This window comes from Vipera ursinii, assembly GCF_947247035.1.
Source record: "Vipera ursinii genome assembly, chromosome: 1".
Taxonomy (NCBI): Eukaryota; Metazoa; Chordata; class Lepidosauria; order Squamata; family Viperidae; genus Vipera; species Vipera ursinii.
Genome location: NC_139512.1, coordinates 283,164,004 through 283,183,883, shown reverse-complemented (window position 1 = coordinate 283,183,883; position 19,880 = coordinate 283,164,004). Strand labels below are relative to the sequence as shown.

At 40.3% G+C, this 19,880-nt stretch overlaps 1 protein-coding gene across 3 annotated transcripts in view; it reads right to left on the bottom strand.

Annotated features, from left to right (window-relative positions):
• FAM120B (family with sequence similarity 120 member B) overlaps positions 1-5,803 on the bottom strand; it is a 44,559-nt gene extending 38,756 nt beyond the window's left edge. For 2 of the 3 annotated variants that reach the window (XM_083352256.1, XM_083352258.1), the window contains exon 1: positions 3,973-3,992. The gene's annotated coding sequence lies outside the window, so the exon portion shown is untranslated. Of the gene's footprint in view, positions 1-3,972; positions 3,993-5,665 lie in introns of those variants that run through there. The other variant, XM_083352257.1, reaches the window with a different exon arrangement.
• Positions 5,804-19,880: the final 14,077 nt, after the last annotated feature.

Genomic DNA, 19,880 nt, shown 5'->3' with positions numbered 1-19,880 from the left:
TTTATTCATATTTAGTTAATTTAGTTCATAAAATTATGAACTGATTTGGGACAATAACCTATTATATACAATAAGGATTAGAAATTTGTAATCTTCCAAACATTGAATTGAATCAAGATTCATTTTACAGCAATTTGTTTCTCTTCATGGACAATCAAGCACTCTTTTGCAGAGGCAAAACTTTGTCAAAGTCTTTCTGAAAATCTAAGCATACCACGTTGACAGAGTTGCCTTTATCTGTGAGCCTAACATTTTCAAACAACTTTTGAGTAGTGAGATAGAAGTTAAGTTGCAGACTTTGCTAATGCTTTTCCTTCAGCAAGTTTATGAGCTTACCTGCTTTTTCTTTAGTTCCCATTTCCACCTATTTGCCTAATATAAATACAGTATTAAACAGGGCAGTCTTTCCCTTTTCTTCAAGAAAATCACTATTTGTAGCTTCCTACATAGTCCTAAAGAGGCACGGTAGCCTTTTTCCGGACTTTGTTCCCTTTCTGTTATGGAACATATTCCAGTTAAACCTTAATTATTATATTAAATATTCTCCAAGCATCATAGAAAGATTCCGTTTTCTTGAATTTTCCTTTGTTTCTTTTTCACCAGCTCACTCATTATGTGGTTTCCCTTCTGTTATCAAGCCTGACTAACAACAACAACAACAATAATATAGAGTTGGAAGGAACTTTGGAGGTCTTCTAGTCCAACCCCCCTGCTCAGGCATGAAACACTATACCATTTCAGACAAATGGTTGTCCAGTCTCTTCTTAAAGACTTCCAGTGTTGGAACATTCACAACTTCTGGAAGCAGGTTGTTCCACTGATTAATTGTTCTAACTGTCAGGAAATTTCTCCTTAGTTCTAGGTTGCTTCTCTCTTTGATTAGTTTCCATCCGTTGCTTCTTGTCCTGCTTTCAGGTGCTTTGGAGAATAGCTTGACTCTCTCTTCTTTGTGGCAACCCCTGAGGTATTGGAACACTGCTATCGTGTCACCCCTAGTTCTTCTTTTCACTAAACTAGACATACCCAATTCCAGCAACCATTCTTTATGTTTTAGTCTCCAGTCCCCTAATCATCTTTGTTGCTCTTCTCTGTACTCTTTCTAGAGCCTCAACATCTTTTTTTACATCATGGTGACTAAAACTGGATGCAGTATTCCAAGTGTGGTCTTACCAGGGCATTATAAAGTGATATTAACACTTCACATGATCTTGATTCTATCCATCTGTTAACATAGCCTAGCACTGTGTTGGCTTTTTTGGCAGCTGCAGCCCACTGCTGGCTCATATTTAAGTGATTGTCCATTAGGACTCTGAGATACCTCTCACAGTTACTGCTATTGAGCAAGGTACCACCTTTACCGTACCTGTGCGTTTGGTTTTTCTTGCCTAAATGTAGAACCTTACTTTTTTCACCACTGAATTTCATTTTGTTAGATAGAGCCCAATGTTCAAGTCTGTCCAGATCCTCCTGTATCTTAAGCCTGTCTTCTGGAGTGTTGGCTATTCCTGCCAGCTTGGTGTCATCTGCAAATTTGATGAGTTCCCCATCTATCCCCTCATTCAAATCATAGATGAGGATGTTGAAGTGCACTGGACCTTGCTGGCAATTTGCGTTTGCACAAATATAAATATAATGCATTATTGATAGAAGACAATATTTCTAGCTCAGGTTGAACTGTGGGGTTCTTGGTGCTCTCTAAGCTTGGTGGTCTTCTTGAAGACATTTCATTACCAAACTGGGTAACATCATCAGTGCCAGATAGAAGTGTATATATATAATTTTATATACTGGTGGCTTGCCCTGTCAATATTGGTAGGAGCGGTCTTGGTGGTTCCTTGATTAGGCTATTGTTTACTATTACGTAGCTTGCTTATGTTGGCATTTCCTAACTTGAGGTATTATTTACTTCTCGATTGTTGGTTTAGTGTTAACGCAGACAATGTAAAAACAGAAAAGTTTTCATAGCATGTACAATGAGAAAAAATTAAATTAAAAATTAAAAAATATATTTAAGTCTTTTTTTTAACCAAAAGCAAGCCTTATAATTCTGGTATAAAAAAAACCTTCTGCTTTTTATGTTACTGAAAATAAAGTCTCCTCATTTCTAATACAGAGTAGAAATTAGCAGCACTTAATTAGTGCCACATCATTCTTTCACACTGCTGATTTCTCACATTTTCATTACTGTACAAACTACCTCAGAAGTGTTATATTCAGTATCTTCTATTCATGAAGGTAACTGCAGATTTTTAACCTGCAACTTTGAAAGATGCCTCTAGGTTTTCTTTAATCATTTCTACCCCTTATGTGCTACTTTCACATTCCTTTTTACTATAGTGCAAAAATAAATGTTTTTTCAATTGGTCTAGAAGCTACTGATGGATGCTTTCTATTATATTCTTGGGAACACAATATTCTGTTCTTTAATCTGAACACTATTTATGAATTTAGTCTGTGTCACAAGAGTCTTAATTTATAGCTGGTTCTTTTTATGTGCAAAGGTGAAAATATCAGAATAAGGAGTTTTTCTTAAAATCTGTCCAAGATAGACAACCAGATTTAATTCTAAGTGATAACCAGGATTGTATTATGAGATAATGTGTTGGCTTCCAACTTGGGTGTCTTCAAAACGGGGATGAACCAATTCATGAAAGTAATGGGGATCACTACTTAAGCCTTGATGATACCATGACTACAGTACTTTTGAAGGCCATTTGCTGGGAGACTTTCCCTGTGAAGTTGCCTGACCATTGTGAGAACAGATTGCTGGATTAAGTAGGTCAGGGGACCAATAAGGGCAGTGGCAATTTTTATGTTCTTATACTCTCTAGACACCGGGGCACTAAAAACCATCATAAATACATGTCAATTGCAAAGTGGCTGAAATTTGATCAACTGACCATGGGGAGGCTGTGATGGCTGTGAATGCAAGGGCCAGTCATAAGTCACCTTTTTCAGTGCTGCTGTAAATTCAAACAGTTGCTAAATGGATGGTTGTAAGTCAAGGACCACCTGTACTCAAAATGGTGGTTTCCCCCTCATTCTAAACTCAAAGCTCTTCCACAATAGTCATCACAACTTGCTCTGAATGTGAAATAATTGCTTCACACATTTGGCACACAAAGTGGTCCTTCTCAAAATCTGCTGCTGGAGGGGGGAGGGAGCCAGAGATTGTGAGTGTGGCTGGGGAAGCACCATGGGATGTTCAAAATGAGCACCACGTGACCACAGAGAAACAGCCTAGCAGCATTGAAGTAGTCACAATTTCCCCAAATTTCATTAACTTGAGTGTCATGGATCCAATATTTTGGATGTATTTTGCAAGTTAGTCCATTTGAGGTATCTTGGTTCAAAAATTGTTGCCCATCATGCACCATTTCACCAAGTTAGAGGTTACAGAATCAAGAGCACTATACAGACCATTAGTGAGTAAGAACTGGCAACTAGTAGATAAAATACAACAGCAAAGCTGTTCTGGATAACTGTTAATTTAACAAAGAAACAAAGGGTATACAAGTGCAAGGGAAAGGGAGATTGAACATAAGGAGTTTAACCCATTAATCTACATTAACGCACAAAGTATGGATAACAAGCTAGCTGAAAGTCCTGAAGCACAAATATAATACAAGGGGAATTACTGAAACATGGTAAGATAAATTCTGCCAGTGGAACATTAGGCTTGAGCAACAACAATATAACTGCTGCTGCAATGAACTCACTTGTCAGAAAGCTACTTGGCTGATGGTAGCATTAATGTTGAAAGCACCTGGGCTAAGATAAAAGCAAGCCAAGAGAAGAAATATATTGCTACTAGTCCACTGGAACCATCAAACCAGTCAGAAGGAGATGGGAGCACATAAAAACAATTCTGCACTTGCACTAAAGCATCTGTCTACTTGAAGAACACAAGATGTCCCAGAAAATATTATGCCATTTCATTTCCACCCTATGACACCCTGATAAAATACTAACCAGATGTAATGGCCTCTTTGACTTCCTTTTCTTTACTAGGATGAGAAGGGCTCCAGTCTGCATGTATTTCCAGAGACTTCTGGTTCCTGATAGTCTTTCATACATGTGTTTTATATTTAAAATATAAAACTTTAAATAAAGCAAATAGCATTTTGAAACAAAACTAAAAATAAACACCAACTCCTTTCAGCTCTCTATAAGGACATTTTAATTCAATAGTATTTACTTTTCTTCTGGTTTTTAATCTCAAAGCAAAAATTGTAAAAGGTGGGAATGTAACTTATGAAAAGGGTTTTGTTCATTTGTTGAATATCTATATCTGGTTTCAAATGTAAAGGCACAGTAATACAGCACATTTAGCTACTAAGCACAAATGATGTCCTCTCTACCAATAAATAAATAAACTAGATAAATAAGATTAATAATAATAAACCTTTATTGTCAAAGTACAACATGTGTACATTGAGATTAGCTGAGCCTCCCCCCCCTGCTCTCTTCCCACTACATTCAGGAATGTGTGACAACCAAAAATTCAATCAGTGCATAATGGAAATACAATAAAGAAATCAGTAGTATGGATCTATATTTTTCATATATACCATTACATTGTTAGTGAACATCAATCTTCATTTTATTTCACTTTTGACACAAGGGCACATGATGCTAAATCAGAACAATTTTTGAAAATGTCAGGGCATAAATGCCTGGCTCAGCTATCGCGTATAATAGTGTTCATGTACCACATTATAGCTTACTGTAATATCTGCATTCAATAAAATAGTTCATGTATATTAGTCAACAGTAAGGAGAACTCGGTTTAGTTTGACATGCTCTCATGCTTACTACTGAGTAAGCCAACACAAGATTTCAGGTTTTGATTGATGCCTAGGCAAGTTTTAAATGTCATCTGATGAGCAAATGTATTTATGATTGCATCTCACCACAGCATGAATGACCAAACAGCAGAGAAAGGTAAATACTCAGACATGCAGCATAACGACCACTACCGTACCACCGAACCTCTGGCAATTTTGGCTCGTCTTGCATATGCATCATATATAAAAGCACAAAAAACTTTGATCACACCCTATGGCTACCATCTTGATGTTTTCAACCACACCCTGTGGACATCCCCTAAATCTGAGGTCCTGCCTTCCATTCTGCCCCTTGCACCATTTTCCCCACCTTGATAAATACCTCAATGCCCAAGATGCATATTGTTTATAATTGCCTTCAATAAATCACTGCATTTGCTGGAGGCTGCTCCATGGTTCACCCAAAAATACTTAACTCAGTGAACCTGGGTTCCTTTTCTAGCTGCCCACAACTCACTGGATCCTTAAAACACAATCAAGTACAATGTTGCATTCCCTATTATCATCAGCAATTAGGTTCTTTCTCTCAGCAGCCCCACATTCCACGAGCCGGAGGAAACAGACTTAGTTCTGAGCCGGGAGAGACGGGAACAACACCCTGCAAAGGACAGTGTTGCCCTTGGACAGAATGCTAAGCAAAGCTCTTATCGGAGGCAGCAACGTCCTACCAGCCTCCCGGGCAATTCTTGAGTGTATGATTCTCCCAAAAGAGTTTTAATTCCACCCTACAGCATATTCAGAGCAATTTCACGACCCTTTATTGAATAATCTGTTCGAGAGGAAGAAGTACTCTTAGGACAGCAGCCTTAAGATTCTACCTTATGTCTCTTAACTCTCGGGACTCTAGGCCGGAATACTAAGACGTCAACTCAGAGCCAGATGCCGGGTTTGCGCTGAACGCTTCCTTTCAATGTATCTCTTCGCAGTGCTGTTGACGGAGCGTGCGCACACTTAAGGTCTCTATGGTTCTTTCCCCGGGAAGAGGGGAATCGGCAGCGGTCACGTGATCCTCTACCAGACGCTCTCCTTGTCCCTGAACACAAAGAGCTGGCGGACGAGAAAACAGTTGACAAATGCAAAATGTAGTGTTTAGAAAAAGGACGTGTGTCTCCGTTACATGCCACTACAGCGTGGAAGTTAAATCTCTGACAGCTACAGTAATTTATACAAACAGAGCAAGAGCATAGGAGCGCTCTGCGTGTGATGTCCATACGTAACTTGCTACAGTTTTGTATAGTTTTTGCTTTGGACATAAATATTTTCGTATTGTATTTCTCTTAAACAATTTGTTATCCATGTATAACTTTCTCTACCTTTCCATTTGAAGCAATAAAATAATGCTTACAGATGTTGCTTTTAATCTCAATTATACATTGTAGTTAAGGTTCCCAGTGAAATAGTTCAGTGCATAAGATGTTTAATGGGAAAAGGCTGACTTTTGATGTTAGTCGCTGATGCAAGTGGTGAGGAATATTGGATATTTCTAAAAAGATGCATGCCCTCAAATATTCTCCTGCTGCAGGATTTTTTTTAAAGACTTGTTTAAACAAAGTAGCAACAGGAAAACTATTTTTTGCTTTATTTTTTATTGGGGGCTGTCCCTTTTTTGAAGCTAGGATTTAAAAAGGTGGTTTCCTAGCAGCAGAATGCAGAAGGGCCATTCATACAACAATAGACAGAGAGGAAAGAAAGAGGCTGGTTTGTTTAAACTGCTTCTGTCTTCATTCACAGCCTGATATCCATGGGCATTGTGCAGGCTACAATGGAGCTAAAGGATGCATTGTGGGTGAAAACAAATCAAAACAGAGGAAGCGATGATCAGAGAAGAGTAGTAGAACAAAACTGTTCCTAAATTGAAATCTTACACCTGAGATTACGGTTACTTTTTAGCTGCTTGGCATATTGACTGAAGTTTCTATTAGCTACAGTATTAAAAGTTTAATGAACAAAACTTTACATCAGGACTTTGACCATTTGCAAAAGGCAAAAAGGTACACTCACAGTGATGTTTTGTTCCTTCGCCATTCTTCTAATGTTACAGGAATTTTGCACAAAAGGGCATTAGGAATTTATCCAGAAAGTTTCTTTATTGGTGGTTAAATAAATTTTTACTAAATTTTAAAATATTATCTATGCCTTCTGTTCCCTTACCATAGCAAAACCATGAGTGTCTTTCTGAAATTTTCTGATAATCCCATAACTGACTTCAGTCCAATAGGCAACAGGTGGAAACTTGAATAACTTCACATATTTTTCCAGGGGAAAATGGGCACAGTAGGGAGCCAATGGGAGAATTAGATCAGATGTTATTGCCAATGAAGAAATTAAATAGGGCAGTGCTCAGGGGAACACAGATTAATATATTTAATGACTTTGCATATACAAAAGCTTACCATTGTAGCCACATCTGAATGCCTATGAATAGTGTGGACCATGTGCAGCCTGTCACTGCAGGTGCCCACATCTGTTCTTCTACAGGCAGATGCTCACAGAAAAAAGACACCTCCCATTCCAGAAGCGGAGGATCTATATCATTCCCAAACTCTTCTTTCATAATCCCATCTGAAAAGGACTGAAAATCAGTTTCTGAAAAGAATTTCTGCTTTAGATGAAAAACGAAACTATGAGAAAAGTATTAAAAGCAAGTGGTATATTCAGATTTTCTGCAATGACAAAAAAGCAAAAGAGGTATTCTAGAGTATTTATAAACAAATTGTGATTTTCTGTGCATTTTAAGTGCATTTAGTTTGGATATAGTTTCAATGAATTCTGAAGAAAATTTAATATTTGAATTACATTAACAGAAAAATGAATAAGTAAATATCTCCTTAATAATGCAATTCATCCCATGCTTAATTGTACATACATTAGCGGATCATATTCTGTATTTGCTATTAAAAGCTTCATGTTGAAAAAAACTTGTATAAAAATATCTCCTTGGAGATGACCTTTGCATGTATTTCACAATGAAGTCTGTACAAGCAGAATAACACATTATTACAATAACAATCCAATATTTAAACTTAATGTTTAATAGAACTAAATGAGATTTTTGAAGTTTAAGTCAAAACAGACACATTAAAGAACTAATATGATTAAGTTACACAAATAATATACATTGTGATATGTGATACGTTTGTTAATATTGTTGTAAGCCACACAGAATATTCCTTTCATAAGATGGGCTGCAAATGATTTTAACAAATAAACAAATATCAATAATACAATACACTAAACATTCTTGATAACTTTTCAGGGTGACATGGGTTGGGCATATAACATAAAATGGAAACATCTTTATGTTAAAACAAGTCTTCCAGATATTAAGGAAAATTCACATTTCTACCACAGGTGATAAAAAAACCCCAAATCACAAGGGGAGCTTTTTCAAAAAACATGCAATCCCATCTTCATTTTATTTTTTGTGATCACTGAATCTTATAAAGATATTCATTCTAAGACCTGGTTTTTGTTATTTTTTAAAAGCAATATACTAGCACATGTTCAGAGGGATAATGAACACAATTTAAAAATTCAAACCTACATTTTTACATAAGTTTGAGTCCTGCACATGCTTATTGCTTATCTCCAAAGTTATTGTGTTCACAAGTTATGCCAAGCCATGGTTTACATCCCCTATTGTCTACAATCACTAGAACTTTTCCACCCACAATGTGCCTAATGTCTTGCTTACTCCAGGAGTCACAATCTAAACATGTTATATTGGGGCTTAAATATTGCTGCATGATTCTAATATATTTCCTCTGCACATGCTTCGTTTAAAGCAAGTCCAGTGTGGGAAGATAGGATTCCAATACAGCTTCTTATGTGAGTTCCATGAACAGATTGCACTTCAGATGCCCTTATATAGTGAACTTAATTTTGTTGTATTCTTACTGTTTTTATTTTGGTTTATAACAGATATTGTTAATTGCTTTTTCTGGTTTTAATGGGGAAGGGGGATTGTATCTTGCTCTGGGTTCTTAGAGGAGGAAAAAGTTGATACTAAGTTCTGGCTGTGGCTTCTGTTGATTTCTTAAGAAATTGTGGACTCTAGATTTAGCAGTCTAGAGCCCATCTCTCTTTTCAATAATAATGATAAGTCAACAAGCTCATCTGCTAGTGAAATATTCTAACAAACCAGTGCTTTTGTTCTTATTGCAGCCATATAATATATCTAATGAGAATGGGTATAAAAATCAAGCCTGAATGAGCTCACATCATCCGATGACATCACAGATGTTCTAGAGAAGAGTTTTATAAGCAAAAATTGCTGCCAAGTTATTGTTTATGTGACAAAGGAAAACGTATTTCTAAAATATGTTTAATTTTTATTTAGCTTCAGGTCAGAGTCTGTTTTAGGTTATACTTGAAGGCCTAAAATTATAGGCCCTCTACAGTACAAAGGAAAAATGAGAGGAGAGCTCTAATTTTACATAAGTTTTGTACAGGTAATATTTTAGTTTATGAAGATAGTAGATTGCAAGTGTATATATGTTAAATTTTGAAAACATATTTGATAAATTGTGATAGTATTTTTTCTTCTTAATGTTTTCCTGCAAGTGTAGAGCCCACTTTTTTTCAGATCAGCCAAATGTTATAGGAATTGACTGACCAGCTTATTGTCAGGCATCATGGACTGAGAGAGAATGAATGACCCAAGGTCAACCAGCTGTCTTAGGTGACTCTAAAGTGGGATTAGAATTCAACCAGTCTCCTGGCTTCTAGCCTGGTGCTTTAACCATTAGAGAAAACCTGGCTCTCCTATTTGATACATTTTTAAATGGTCTGAGAAAAGTAGTTTAATGTGAAAAATTTGGACTTGGAAAAACCGTCTACAGTGCAGATTTTAGGACCACATTTCTGCCCACCATGGGCAAAATGTGCTGAAATAAACATTCTAAGAGGAAGCATTCATACCATTATTTGCATCCAGTTCTTTCCAATTATTAATTTTACTTGATTTCTTTCCTCCTTTTCTTCCATTAACCTGTTGAGCGGTTAAAGTTTAAAGTGCGTTAAGTCCAGGGAATCAACTCAGATCAACTCAAATACTAGATAGATAATGAAGGCAAGGACGTCTAGGAATCAGCTCTATAACTTCAGTCAGTTATATGTATGGTTCAAACCCCAAGTATCCCCCTGCCCTCTACCCACCAAGAAATCTAAACTTCCATCATCCACTGGGGAGCCCTACAAGCAATCTGGGGAGAAGTTGATACAGGATCCTGAGCGGGGAAATAGCATCCTGCCTTGGTAGGTAGACCTGCAATGTTTACTAAGCCTCAGAGAGGTCTCTTCTGGCGGCCCTGGCAACTAGTTTTTGATTTGCTCAGCAGCCCCCCTCCCTGCCAGATGCTCCCTGGGTCGATGTCCAGGCACACGACTGACCTCAGGTTGGGAAAAAGAAAACCCCAACCCAAAGTCCTTTCTGAGATGGAGAATATATATATCTTTTAGGGGGGGAGTAGTATCTCTTTACTCTCCTACCATCCGGTAGGAGATATAGGAATATAGCCAGCCGTACCAACAGGCTGAAAAATAGCTTTTATCTGTGGGCTGTTAGGCTTTTAAATGGGACATAATCTTATGCAGATTTAACTTGGGAGGCCGGTGTGTGGTGTAGTTGGTTCACATGGTGTGGTGGGATGGAGGGTTTGTTGTCACTGTGTGTTGGGGGGAGAGAGCAGGGGGGGGGAGGCTCAGCTAATCTCAATGTACACATGTTGTACTTTGACAATAAAGGTTTATTATTAGTAGTAGCCCCAAGCTGGCTCTCTCCAATGGCGCAAGTTTGTCAGAAACTAAAGAAATCGGAAGGAGAAAGAGAGCGAGACTTCCTAGCCAAATGCTCCTTCCTTCCCAATTCAAAGACTTGTCCCTGGACGCGCTTGTCAAGGCCACAGCCTAGGCTGGCCACCCCGATCAATTTTACCGAAGCAAGGGCTGGAAAGAGCAGCTGGCGGCAGCAATCTGATGAAGAAACAAAGGAATGCCGCGCCGGTTCTGGGATCCCAGGTAAACACGCCTGCTTTATTACGGAGAGGACAGGAGCAGATGATTTGCGATTGGAAAACGGGGAGGGAGAGGCGGAGAGAGGGAGAAGCGGAGCCGGGGAGGGGGAAGCGGGGGGGGGAGGGCGGTCGGTCGCAGGGAGCTGGTGCTTATCTGTCATCTGGCTTCTCTGTGTGCCAGCTGAGCCACGCGACCGCCCTTTCTTATTCTAATCAGCACATGCCTTTACAACTTTCGACAAACCTGCAGAGCAGGCGAAACTTATTCACCCGGCTCTCTCAAAAATCAATGCGTGGGCTCCAGCTTTTACCAACGTGGGTATATGTGGAAGGGAAAGCCTAAATTCGGTGGGTGCCGGCTCACCGTGATCCCCATTTTCTCCCTTCCCCAACTCTCTCTCTCACACACACACACCCGTTTCATTTTTGCAGCGTGTGAAAGTCCTGAGTGGCTGGAGTACCAAGTCTGGGTTGAGGATTCCCTTCCCCCGTTAATTCTCAGTGACCTGCACATGTGAAGGGGGAAAGGAGGGAGGAGGATTGAGGATTGTTGCAGAAAAGGACAAATAGGTTACCTGAAGCCAAGAAACCACGTTTCATAATGATATTACATATTCAAAGCCAGATCCTGTGCAAGTCGGGGAAGTTTAATTGCCATTACATTTAATTGGGATTACTCTCAAGTGAAGTCTGCTGTGAACAACACCTGTTAACTCCCCTTTGGACTTGTTTCCTCCCAGAGATCATCACATCTGAATGTCGACTGTTTCTGTTCATTGGGTTTGTCTTTGCAGCCATCTTATCATAGGCACCCCATTCTAAATAACAACAAAAACAACAACAATAATTTTATTGTCACTTTGAATGTACACCAATCGGCATACTTCAAAATGAAATTTCATGGCATACAGCTCTGAAAGGACCATCACCTCCAATATACGCTGTGCTGTTCGTGGCCAGCTCAAGTTTCAGAACGTCCCCAAAACAGATGGGCAACTGAGGCAGTGGCTTCAAGTGAGCACATTGAGGAATAAATTTGATCCCTGGAGATGATTTAATGTGAGACACTATCAAAACAAACATAATCTTGGTAACAATTTTTGTTTTTTTTTTGATCGAGCAGCTAAAAAGACACCCAACTGGCTAGGTGTGGCTGCTTAAAATCCATTTTTGTGGTGAAACTAAGATCTTTATCAAAAATGTATCCTTAGTTTCCTGTAAATCTTGTCAATCACTGTGATTGTTAGAGCTGGCACAAAATCTGCTGATGCAGGAAGATAAACGTACAGGAGCCTTTTCTTCCAGTTAAGTAATGTCAGTATCTAGAGCAGAAAAAGAAATTATACAAATGCCATTCCCTTGGTAGTTGTCGTTAAAAACAGATGTGGAATAACCAAAAACTGTTTTCAAAGAAACACCCAAGCTCATCCCTCTGAGCCTTTTTTTTTGGCCTAACGGCAGAGCTGACCTTAAAACAGAGGTCTTCAAACTTGGCCCTTTTATGACTTGTGGACTTCAACTCCCAGAATTCCTCAGCCAGGCACACTGGCTGAGGAATTCTGGGAGTTGAAATCCACAAGTCATAAAAGGGCCAAGTTTGAAGACCCCTGCCTTAAAGATTATTATATCTACAAGGCAACCAATACTGCTTAGTATGAAATCCCTCTCCCATAGTTAATAGCTGTTTAGAACTTCCAGATTGGCAAGAGTGGGCTTTCTCTGCTCTGAATTCTGACTATGCCAGATGGATATTCTGGATTCATAGAAAGAAAGGAGACTTGTTGGAAGATCAACACTTCTCAGAACTTGCATCCCTCATGAAGAAATAAATGTCTCATTCACCTTCAATTGTGGGCTGTCCCCTGACACCACTGGATGACATCATCAGGGCTCCCTGCCTTGGAAGTGAGGAAAATTCTCAGGGATGACTCACACCCTGGTCGGTATCTCTTTACTCTCCTACCATTGGGTAGGAGATATAGGAGTATAGCCAGCCTTACCAACAGGCTGAAGAACAGCTTCTATCCATGGGCTGTCAGGCTCTTGAACGGGAAATAATTTTATAAATTTTATGTATGATTGACTTGCGAGGCCAGTGTGTTGTGCAATTAGCTCACATGGTGTAATAAGATGGAGGATTTGTCTCTGAGTTGGAGGAGGGGGCAGGAAGGGAGGCTCAGCCAATCTCAATGTATACATGGTTGTACTTTGACAATAAAGGTTCATTCAAGCTAGTCTTGCAGGCATTAGTTATGCCTTCACAATTTTTGCCAAAGTGGAAGACCATCACTGTAGATAACCCTCCTCCTGTTTTCATTTTTTTATTCCATTCAATTGTGTCAGATTCTTGTAGACTGCCTGGACAAATCTCTGCTTTTTTTGTCAAGTTTTGCCACTGAAGTGGTTTGCCATTGCCTCTTTCCTAGGGTTAGAGAAGATCACCCAGTTGGCTTTGTGCCTAAGGTGGGTATAGAAACTTTCATCTTAATAGCAGCTAAATATTCCACACTGTGCTCAACCCATATGAAATTTGCGGACCTATCACAAACATGTTTAAGACAATATTGGGGAGCATCTACTTTATTTCTACGTTTCTGCACGTAACGTGTCCATTTTTCAATGATTTGGAATTATTATGATGATCTATATACCGCTGTTCACCTCAGCAGAATTGAACTCCAAAACATATAGCCCTCACGATTCATTCAAGCTATGTATAGTCTACTGGTTATTAACCTAGTGGTAGTGGCCGAGCACATGCCCACATCACACTTCTGATTGTATCCTGCAAAAAAAATAAAAAATAAAAATAAATAATCACCTGATTTTACTTCTCCCAAACTGGCAGGCAAATGGGCAGTTCTTGAAGTTGGGGGCTTCAGTTTCCGCTAGCCAGGAAAAATGAGACCTTTTGCAATGTGATGCAATCTTGCTTGTAGGGTGCCTGCTGGCCACCCATATCCATACCCTTCTCTAGAAGGCTCCATTCCACCCTCTTTTCCATTTCCCTTCAACAATCTGCATCCTGTGCTCCTTAACTCAGTTTTTTTTATAGTTTTTTTAAAAAAATATATGCACATTTTGCCATTTCCTTTTTTAAACAAATGCTTCCTTTTTGTATTATGTCCATAGCTTTCTTATTTCTGGTTATGTATTGTACAGACCCATACAAATTCAATATGAATATGATAGTTAAATTGAACCCTCTATGTTCAAGGAACTAAATGGGAAAGATATGTTTCCTTCATGCTTATAAACGTAAGCATGGTTTTGCATATTGTGTGGAACTATCTTTTGTTCCTTGCATAAGCCTCGGTTGATTGGATTCACATTGCCTCATGATTTAAGAATATAGAAATTTATATATTAAGTTGAATCCAGGTATAATCCCCTTATCATTTATATTCAGAACAGGTACCACTTGACCAAGGGTTCCGTAAAGCTTCTTACTTGGAGTTGACTTGGGCTGAACTTTCTCCAGACCAAACAAGTTCTCTGCCCCTTAGACATGACTGTTGTGTGGCAGAGGAAATGCTCCAGCAAGGTACATTCTTGATCTGCTCTTATACTGGTAGTTTGTCTTGGCTATTTCCTGCCTCAGAAAGGCTGCTCACAGTCTTGCTGGAGAGAAGGGTAACTACAAAGGTTTTTGCATCCTCTCCAGAAGGAAGTTGCAAACCTCCCATTTCTCAGATGGCTAGTCTCTCCTATCTGAAATTATTTCAGAGCCTTTTGGAGCCAACTGGGCAAATTCTCAGGCCGCTCAAAGGACAGGGATGCTTTTCTCTCTGCTCCCCCTCCACAGAAAGAGCTCCAGCCCCCCACCCTCTCTGATCTTGCTTCTCCCCCTCTTCCCCCCCTTAAATAGCAACAAATTCACCTTGTCTTCTGCTTCTAACATTTTGTCCGTGCTGCTTAATGAGTTCAACGTAGTACAGTAAATTTGCTGAGGAATCAAAAAGTATTTAAAAGGGGGTTATGGTACTGCCTTAATGAAAAAGGTAAGGATTTATCACTTTTTTTCTGCCTGGGTTTTCCTTCCAATCCCCCTCCTTTCTCTCTCACTCCCCCCCCCCTTATTCAACATAAAACTTTAACTTAAGCTGCCTTTGCATTGAGTTTTTGGTGGGGGGGGCAGGGGCGGAGAAGAGCCAGCTAGAGAGACTGAAGCTGGAAGTGTGAGAGTGGAATCTAGAGACACACAGCAGCTAGGATGAAAAAACGCCATTTGGTTAGGAGCAGATGGCTGGCCAGGGGGGTGGATTGCATCTAAAGGCGTGTCATCCCCCTTCAGCTCAAATCCCAGAGGGCTCCCCTTGTCTTCAAAATCAATGAAAATTAAAGCACAGAGAAAGGATGAATGGAGAGACCTGAGTCTCTTCTTTGTTCAGCCCAGCTACTGGTGGGCAGGAGTTAAACTACAACAGCCTCCTATAGAAACACTTAAGTTAAACAGTCTCCCCGTTAGCCCAGAAGCATCTGAGAAGAAGGGGGGGGGAGCAAAGCAAAGAGGAAGGGGAGAGTCAAGAAAAAAAGAGCTTTCTGCTTGATTTCCCCAGTACAGAATCGCGTGGCATAAATTAAGTTGGAAGAGAATAAGTGCTTTGGGCAGGATTCTGATGGATTTTATGATGCCTTTCAGTTCCGCTTTGCAGACCTAATCGAGAAATCTGTGCTGCGTCAATTTAACAAATCCTTGAGAGCGAAGGCAGGTTAGTCAAAAAGGTTTGGAGACTTTTTTTTATTGGGGGGGCAGGGGTTGATCCAGGGGAAGCAGGCTTTTAAGCCCTTGCACGCGTTAACTTTGATTCACACTCCTTCCCGTAACAGGAATGTCAAATGAATCTCCAGAAAGTCTGGCTTCTAAGATCAAATCACCGTGCATCCTCAATGTACTACTCCTTTATTCTACAACACCCCCTGACTTAACCGACTTAGGAAAAAATGCCACCACAACAAATTTCTCTTTGCATTTCTCTTCACCCTGCAGCCTGGCAATTGTCTATGAAAAACAGATAAAGAGGGATTCTCTTGCATAAGAGGGCATGTTTTGCACAAGGGCCTTTGGTATTAATGAGATCCAGAAGGGTTTTTTTTAATCTTTTGTGTTCCAACTCCACTTCCTTTTGATAGTAGCTGGTGATAGAAATGTTTCTGGCTCAGTTTTCTGGGGCATTTCCAATATATTTCTTAGTTGTTGTAGATGGTACACTTATCTCTGAACATTGCCTCAAAGACCATTTTAGGGAACCTAAAATGATTGAGGAATGAGTCTTACTTACCCTTTCTGTTTACAATCCCTGACAACCGCTACAATGAAATCTCTGAGCTTTTACAAAAATTACGAATAATTAAGAGTAACAGAAAAATAATTTTACTTCAGTGTATAGAATTACAGATGAATAGATGATACTCCCCATTTAAATAAATATATGAATTAGTGGTATAAAATTAAAATATGTGTCCAAACTTGAAAAACTTAAATTTGACAGTACAGGATTTCACCTAATAGGTTCAAGAGGAAGTGCTGCCTATTTTAACTTCCTTAAAATAGTTAAAAGAATTCCCTTTCCTTCTAAACAGGCTGCATCAGGCCAAGAATATAATGCAGCCACAATTATTTTCTTCAGAAGACATTTACATTTGCAATATACAACTACAAATATATCTGCTGTTTTGCTATTGTGAGCAGCAAAGATCCATTTATGCTTCTGTGGAAATGCATTTATCTAGGCTAGGCATACTTTAATTTATTCCACGCTCAAATTTCCTTCTGTACCCCATTCCTTGTGTTCTTTCACAGGCATCTCCTCTCTCATTTTAGACCAGTCTGTCTGCCACATGCTTTGTCCATCAGCATTCCCCATCCAGATGCTCGTTAGCCATTGGACTACAATCCCCATCATCTTATAGGCCAACATACATGAAAAGCACCAAATGCAGAAAGTTTACAATAAGGTATAGGTTAGCAGAGTATAACCAGATGAACTTTCAGAAGACACCAGGATGATTATTCTCAGACTAATTTATTTCCCAGTTATTGGTTTGTTTGTTTTTTAAAAGAATCACTGCCTGCAAATACAAAGCTATATTTACAAACCCCAATGTCCCTGCAATTGACATGCAAACTTCAATAAACAGCAATATTTCTTCACTCTGGTTCTGTATTATATTTGAATCATTTATTTTCCTGGAGGAACTGGAGCAGCCTGCATTCCTTAATATTGGACCTGTTAAAAGCAGGCATTCATACTGTGGCTAGAGTGAAAATCACTGTCTGTGCCACTATGAGGTTATATTCAGGTGAAGATGTGAAGGCCATTTTATAATTTTGACTTGGTTGGCTTTCTGAGTTTGCCTTTAATGAACTCAGGCTGCTTGGTGCAAGATGAGTCCATCATTTCCAAAATCAGATCACTGGGCTTCTAGTCAGTGTCCATTCCAACTAATAGACTTATGTGCACTGAGGCAAAAACCCATTCAGACCCTATCAGAGACCAAGCCACATGGCTGGGATGTTGTCTATGCTTATAAACCACCATACACTTTCCTATTCCCTCCAGTTCAAACCTCAGCAGAAAAAAACAGAGATATTTGATCAGAATGAGCCAACATTTTGCAAAAAGTGCACTCCTCATGCCATGTTTGACACCTTGCATTAAACTACGGTTTGTTTAACAACAGTCTTCTCTCCTCCCTCCAAAAACTACCCCCTTAATTGGCTAAATGTACATAATCAAACACATAATTATTTTATGGCATACCACGCTGGGTAAACCCAGCTATTATATTCAACGTTAAATGTCTCGTAGGCCACCAGGAAAAGTAGACTTGTCTTCTCCAATGCATATCCAATTAGTGATTTTCTTTTAATTGACCTTCAACAGCAATTGGATTTGATGAAGTGGTTTAGATTGTTTTTTCCCCCTCTTGCGTTCCTCACTCCCCCCCTCCCCGCTCCGCACGCCCAACACGCACATTGTAAGGCAATTTGTGATCAAGCCATCTGCTTCAATGAAAGTCGCATTTTATCATTGGAAAGGCCGTTCAAATCCTATAATGCGACCATAAAGATTTCCAGCGGGCCATACATAGGGGGAAGCTACCTCTTCATGGCCAAATCTCTCTTTCACCATCTTAAGCTGTCCCGGAATCTCTAGCGCTTCAAATGACGTTTGGGCAGATAAGTTAAGGCTGCCCTAAAACTGCCTGTTTATGGAGGGGGTTTTTGCAATGAGGCCCTTCTTCCTTTTCCTTTCAGTGCCAACTTCCTGGCGTTGCTGTTGCTTAATTATTTCTAAGTTCTTGCTTCCAGGAAGGCAGTCTTACTAAATTTTGCTCTGATAGCAGAGCGTTCATTTCTCTATACGCGTTTTTAAAAAAGTATAAAAGCTTCCGCGTTGATAAATGCGTTAAAAGGAAAAATGGGGAGGGTAGGAAAAAAAAGGTAAAGATTGACACAGAGTAGGTTCCACCCCCCCTCATTTCGGATAAGGTAGGGAGGGGAAAGAAGGCCGTGGAAAGGGATTTCTTTTTTAAAATGGGCGCACATTGTTGTAGAGTCACTAGCGTGCGCTGAGGGGAGCTCTTTCTCTCGGTTGCATTGTGCGGAGAGCAGGTGCTTGTCCACATTACCATACAGCTGAGGGCACAAAGCGCCAACTGATGCAGGCCTCCCATAATAACAAACTGCCTTAATGACAGCCACGCGAACGACCCGCACCGCTCACGTTAAACACACACATGCACACAACACAAAAAGCACGCTCAGAGAAGGGGAAAAAAAGGCAGAAAGAGACAGCTAAAGGCACGGGGGAAAGAAGAGGAGGAGAAGAAACGAAGTTGGGCCCTCGATCGTTGCAAGTTCGCCAAGAATTCAGGGGAAAGGGTGGTGGTGGTGGGGGAAAGAGTGGAGCGAGGGACTGAAAGAGCTTCTTTTGGGGTCTTTAAAAAGCAAAACTGTTTACCCAGCCAAACTTCCCTCGCCGGCCCTCCCCCTCCTCCCCCCTCTTGGAACTTAACACAAGGCAAGAGTGCTTTCCGGATTGTTTGCAACTGAAAGTCTTCGGGGTTTATTGCGCGTAAGGATCAAGGAAAGGCGTGCAGGGACTTTTTGAAACCTTCCTATCCAACTCATTCCCCCCCCCTCATCTCTGGCTCTAGGATCCCCCAACTCCATAGCGCAAGCAGCCTTTGAAAAACCAACAAGCTGTACAACAGACACTTTTGGGAGTCTCTCTGGGTCTACGCCTCCCGACTTCGCGTTTCCTTCCCTTGTCCTGTTTCTCCCAGACATACAGAGTTCAAGGGATGCCGATTCCCAGCGGAAGAGACTCCTCTGCTCTAGATAAATGCGTTGTACTACAGTTCTCATCACTTTGGGTCAAGGTGATGGGAATTGTAATCCGACAAACGAAAAAAGGTCGAGGACTGCCCCACTGCGGGCGGCTTTACGCATCCCTGCAGACTATGCTTAAGAAAAGAAGCGAGAAGAAAAAGCTCGATGTGCACACGTATATATATATATAGGCGTTTCCAAAACGGCGTTTTCCGATGCTCGAAAGGTTTCCTGCATTTTTCATATTCGGAGAAGAAAAAGCGCGAGCGAGGCGTTCCTATTTGGGAAAGAAGAACAAGGGCGTGCGTCTGGCAGGGAAGGTCGCTTCTCGCGGTTACCAAATTTGCAGGCATGGAAATCTGCTCCCCCTTCCCCTCTAGATTTTGGTGGGAGCTGGCGGGGAGGGGAAGAGGACGAGGGTTGCCCATTTTACAGCTCACTGACCATTTGGTGATCCATTGAGCGGGAGGCTCGGAAAAGTGGTTCCTTTGTGGCCGCTCTAGCCAGATTGGGGGGCTGCTCATTTGCATCTCATTAGCCATGCAGGCGGCCGGCGAGATATAAGGCAGGCAGGCGCCCGAACTCAGGCAGATCCTTAGCGCTACAGAGCAAGCCAGCGAGCAAAAAATTTTTTTTAAAAAAGAAAAAAAACCGGAAAAAAAAGAAAAAGGAAAAAAAAGG